Genomic DNA, 5,924 nt, shown 5'->3' on the forward strand with positions numbered 1-5,924 from the left:
CTGAGCGGAACGCCCGAACGCCCTTCCAGGTGCGATCACTAGTGGCCGTGGGGAGGTGTAACCCAGCCGGCGCAAGAGGATGAATCCTGAAGGATCACGAGGTAATCCAGCTGTACGTTACGGAGTCGTTCTCCTTCGAGTGACACAAACCTGCGCCTGCCAGGGCTTGGCTTTACCCCCAGCCCCTCGCGGCAGGAGCGAGTAGGGATTCCGGAAATCTAGACACTGCGGAGGTGGCTAGGGAACAACGGCAGTGCTCTCCCGCCGCTGCTCCGCCCGGGCTCAGCTCCACTGACACCAGGAGTGCATAGGAACCGCCCGAGGAACCTCCGCAAGGCCGCACGCAGTGAGCCCCTCTAACGGTTCGGCAGTGGGAGCGCCGGGGCCTGGACCGGCCCATTCGGCTACGATTTAGGCGTGGTCTGAAGAAATCGAGGAAGAAACCGCCCGCGCGATAAAAAAGAGGCTAGACTTCTCCAGGCCGGAGACAACTCCATATGGTAAAAACAATGTCTGATTTTGTGAGGAAAAGGGGGAAACTTCCATTTGCGGAAAATTCTTCAGACTTTAAGGAGGTCTTCGAAAAAAATGTACATCGTTTTTTACCTGTCGACCCTCTTCATTAGCCTTCTCCCCCCTATCCGCCAGCCATGTATAGCCTTTCTTTAAGGCCTCCTTCAAAGACAGCTGGGTAAGACACAGGGAAACCATTGGTGGATGCAGTCATTGTTTGCATTTGGGGAATGCGGGTGTGTGGTGGCATGGCGTGCGCGAAAAGGGAAGCAGGTCACGAGCCAGTCACCCAAACGAGGTCTGCAAACCGACAGTCTAACACGCTACGTCCGAAGGGCTGGTAACGACGGGGAGCAGACAGAGCGAGGGGCCGAACACAGACCAACATCCACTGTAGAAATACTGTACAATAGGAGATTTAACTGAGGGCTGCATCAAAGTACTCACCGAGAAAAATCTCTTCATTCTCGTAAGTTGTCAACATATTTTTAAATTTACAAAATGTTGTAAATTTATGACAGCCCAATCTTACTCGTTGATAAATTCTAAGTCGATACGAAGTACTTCTCACTTTACAATTTTGAATTGTCGTTTTACGACACGCATCATAGAAAACCTACAATTATTTTTCTCAGGGCACAAAAGGGAATAAAAAGATAGGATCAGTTTATTTGTAAAACTAAGTTGCGTTATATTGGAATTGGTTGTCTTTTTGATGAACTAGATGTATTTTTTTCAGTGTCGCTGACTTTACTGACGTTGGGCCATGGGCCGTCCGTGCTATAGCCTTTTCTTTCCCGGGACGCGTTTGGCCTGACCGTGATCGTTTCCGGTTGAACGGCTTATTTGGGGTGGATAGGGCCCAACGGCGGGGCCAATTCGATCAGGACACGGACATCTCAGTGAGGCTAAACCTGTCGTGGTCGCTGCGCTGGCCGGGTGGGCCGAGGCCGTGGCGGCGTGGTGCCTGGCGGCTCCCGCCCGGCTAAAGTGTCCCGGCAGAGATGTATGGCGTGGGAACCATCTGACTTGGGATGAAAAAGTTCGAATGGCAAACAAGTAGAAAAATACGCGTTGGTAAAAACAGAAAACAGTACGCAAACTTTAAGGGCAAACGCATTAGCTAGTGATAGACCCGAGCTTAAAATGTTCGCTCGCACACACACTTTTTATGTTAACTCTGCTTCCCCAGGTAAAAGAGAGAGCGAGAGAGAGAGAGAGAGAGAGAGAGAGAGAGAGAGAGAGGGGGGGGGCGAAATGCTAAAAGTAGTCACTATTCTTATTCCTGAGTGGAGCAGCGTTGCGCCGGGGGGAACTCCCCTAGCGAGCCCGCACATTGTGCGTGGTGCGGCCCTTCAATTATGAGCAGGGCTCATTATTGGCTAATGCAATTAGCCGAACCTGGCGCACAGTCCGGACTGTCAAACCGACCGCAAGCAGTGATGCGGGCGCTGTTCGACCTCGGCCACAGCCGCAGCCACCATAAGGCTGGGGCCGGGGACCAGAGGGGACTCTAGCCGGGCCCCCTACTCGACGCGCCCCACACGCCCACTGCGTGGCAACAGTCTCGCCAAGGAAACTGTGCTGAAGGAAAACTGTAAACCTCGAAACCGGACCTTCCTTCCTCGATGCCACAAGAATGTCACTGGAACTGGGAGAAATAAGTAAAGGGTTTTTTAGATGAATCTAATGTCGAATAGGAGGAGGAGGGTTCCCGCACTATTCCTAGGCTACGTTTTATAGTTAATAAAGTGGGTACTAGATTAACACAATAACCTAAGCAACGATTGACTCTTATTCTTTCTTTTTGATAATTTAAAAAAAAAACGAGTCACTCACTCTCTCACCTTACAAGTAGTCGTCCCTTTGAGGGTATACGTCGCATATTTCATTCGGATCGTCTATTTGTTAACATGAAATTTGAAGGTTTTGTTTTTGAAGAACAGTTATGTGGAATGTGGAGTGCTCTGAAACGAAAATCCCGCCGGTGAAGGTGAGTTTGCGAGAGTCGTATTGCGCTATGACAAGGTTGACCTCTAGGGGGACCTGTGAGAGTCTTCTTGTGTTCTAGCCCAGCGGACTGCCATGGAGTTGCTGACACTTGCCTTGTCAGGTTTAATTTCCCGACCATTTCGCCTCACCTCGCCGTGTTTCACGTCTCTTGTCACTCCACGCAGCCTCCAAGGAGGAGGCTGCGCACAAGAGCAGGAAGCTGCGGTTGTTAGGCTGAACGAGCAAGCAAGCTCGGTCTTCCGCCAAATGGAATTGCCAGCTTCACGTCACTTCGGCGACAACCCCGATCGGCAGGGGCCGCGGCCTGAATTGCATGGCCTTCCCAGCCAGAAATGAAAATTGTATCGACGTCGATACGATGTCGATTTATAACTTCGATACCTCGATTTGGGTGACAGAAGTACGTTTTTCGAGCTACGTCGACGTCGATTCGACGTCGATACCACTTTTATTTCTGACAAGGTTTTAGACAGTTACAAAATTGGATCGTAGGACTAAGACAATTCTTGCGGAAATTTTTTCCTGGAAGGTTAGGACTTTTCTTAACAGTGCACAAGGTACAGCATTAACCGTTTGTCTGCAACGGATCAAGAAGAAGAAAAGAAGAAGTTTGTGTCACGAACATGGCTGCCGTCCCATGTATTCTTATGGGCCGGCCGCCATGTTCGTGACACAAACTCGCACAAACTTCTTCTTTTCTTCTTCTTGATCCGTTGCAGACAAACGGTTAATGGGGTGATATATAGGATTTGGATAGCTACACTGTGAAAAATATAGTCGTAAATTTACAAAAAAATTGTAAACTCGAATTATAATTCAAGTTGTAAATTTACGACGGCACACTTTTTACTCGCCAAGGGATTTGAAGTCGATAATACTGCATACGATTTAAAATTGTAATTTTACAACTTGCGTCAAGGAAAATTTTCCTGTAAACCTACCTACTTTTTTTCACAGTGTAGCAGAAGCAGTAGAAATAAGGAAACATCACAACACAGCGTGCCTGTGGGCACTACCTACCCGGTCGACTGTTTACACAACAGTGTGCCAGGCGGGCAGTGCAAATGGGGAGGGGCGTGCCCACCCTTTTGGACATGGCTGGGCTACATACCAACAAATATAATCAGTTCGATCGGAACCGTGCAACCTGGCAATTCGCACATGGAGTTGTCTGCACCTCCATTTCAAGAAAGAATTCCAGTTCCAAGAGATAGGATCGGATGGTTAAAAATTGACAGTAGTGTAAAATCTCACCTTCGTTCTTGTTTCCATATTAAGGAGAATATTGGGTTTGTAAAGTACAAATGATCAGGAACCACTATATTACAAACTGATTTTCTTCGTATTACAAAGCCAAGCTCCTCGTAATACATAGGATTTATTTGTATTACAAAGGTTCCAAATCCTTTAAACGTTACGAAAAGCAATTCTTTGTAAGAAACCAACAGTGACTACAGCAATATTAAATATTGTAAAACAAAAATCCGTCTCGTTACCTCAAGCAGGTCGTCACCCTTCTAGCGTGAATGTTTACTCTCTTGCATTGATCGTATTACATTTTCCATGCCCATGTGTTTGACTTTCGGCCAGACTTGAAACTCCCCGCAACAAAAGCCGACACGCCTGGTGCATTGCGTGGTCCCGGCGGGCCCCGCCCGGCCCTGATTCCGCGGCCTGATACACATATCGACACTCCTGGAGCTCCCCGCGTGGCGTGGCGTGGCCCACCGGCGATACGACCACTGGGGATCAATAGAGCGCGCACGCACCGTGTCTTGCGTCGCACTGTTGTTACTCCGAAATGAAAATTTAACAGCCCCCGCCCCTTTTACTTCTGCGTGCAATTCGCTACCAGGAAGCACAAGTGATAGTAAAAGGAAATTTTGCGATCGAGCCGAATGTAATTATGCACTTCTTTGTTAGAGATGACCAAGAGAAGTTGAAGTTGAAAGTAATTAGTAAAATAGGAATAGGTATGTTTTTGAAAAAGCAGACGTGTGCTGTCCCAAATATTTCTTACACGTTCAACAGGAAATATTTTTTATACAGACCTATACCCCTTTTTTAGAGAGCGCCCCCATATCAATTGACTCTCATCATATCCATATCCCTTGCGGTGCATTGAATCATATGTGTAATTGTTTGTCAGTTTTCAACTCAGTCATACATTGTGAAACAAGTTTGAAAAAACGACAGAGTTTCGAAAAGAGTACTTGCTGCTGCTGCTGGCGCCAGGCAGGGGGCGTATACAGGAGTCAGGTCGACTCAATACAACCCGACCGGCGTCACAGGGGGTTCCCTCAGAGCCTCACCGCCATCAGAATATCGTTACGGCAACAGCTCCCCTCCCTTCCTCCCAGCCAACCCCTAACCATCCCAACCAGCGCATCCCCGCGCAGCCGTCAGGGATGACATTCTCCCGTGCGTGCCTTATTGATGGAGCAAGTGTCGCGAGGAGTTCTGCGGACAGCACGACTTTTTCCTTTGCTCTCCCTGCATATTGCAGGCAGGCCGTGCGCAAGGCAAGACCCGTCGGGACTGTGGTTCTCCTGGCACGACCTGTAGCAACTGCCGTCATTCAACTGCTTTGCAACAAATAAGCGTTAGCTGCTTCAGCAAAACGCGAGGCAAAACGTTTGCTGAAGAAAAACGTTTGCTGAAACAACAAAATAGTTTGATGAAAGAGCAAAATATTGGCTGTAAACAGCAATACATCAATTGCTTTTTGCAGGTACACCACTGGTACTGGTATTGCTGTGCCATCATTTTTTATTTTTTTTTGCCGGAGCAGCAAACTCTTTTTTAAGGATATCATTGCGACGGGTCCTACTAACGTTGTCCGATCTCCCCACGACGCTCCAACGTCGTCCGATCTCCCCGCGACGCTCCAACGTCGACCGACCTCCCCGCGAGGCTCTAACGTTGTCCGATGTCCCTTTGCCACGCACTCTGCAGCGCTGTCTTCTTTTAATTTCCAGTGGAGTAATATCGGCAGTAGAGAAAAAGTGAAAACTGCTATGTGTTCCTCAATCTTGTGGGAACACCTGGGAATTTTTGCTTTTCCTCTACTGCCGATATTACTCCACTGGTAATTAAAAGAAGACAGCGCAGCAGAGTGCGTGGCAAAGGGACATCGGACAACGTTAGAGCCTCGCGGGGAGGTCGGTCGACGTTGGAGCGTCGCGGGGAGATCGGACGACGTTGGAGCGTCGCGGGGAGATCGGACAACGTTAGTAGGACCCGTCGATTGGATATCGCCGAAACAATTTGCTGAAGCAGCTAACCGTTTAATCAATTTACAAACAGCGGTTTCTGTACCTCTGACCCTCAGCAGCAGGAATCACAAAACGCGCAGGTCTACGGGGGTGACTAGCGGGTCTGTGGGGGTACCTCGTAGG

Source organism: Frankliniella occidentalis, unplaced genomic scaffold (assembly GCF_000697945.3).
Source record: "Frankliniella occidentalis isolate FOCC.00 unplaced genomic scaffold, Focc_3.1 Scaffold19, whole genome shotgun sequence".
NCBI lineage: Eukaryota > Metazoa > Arthropoda > Insecta > Thysanoptera > Thripidae > Frankliniella > Frankliniella occidentalis.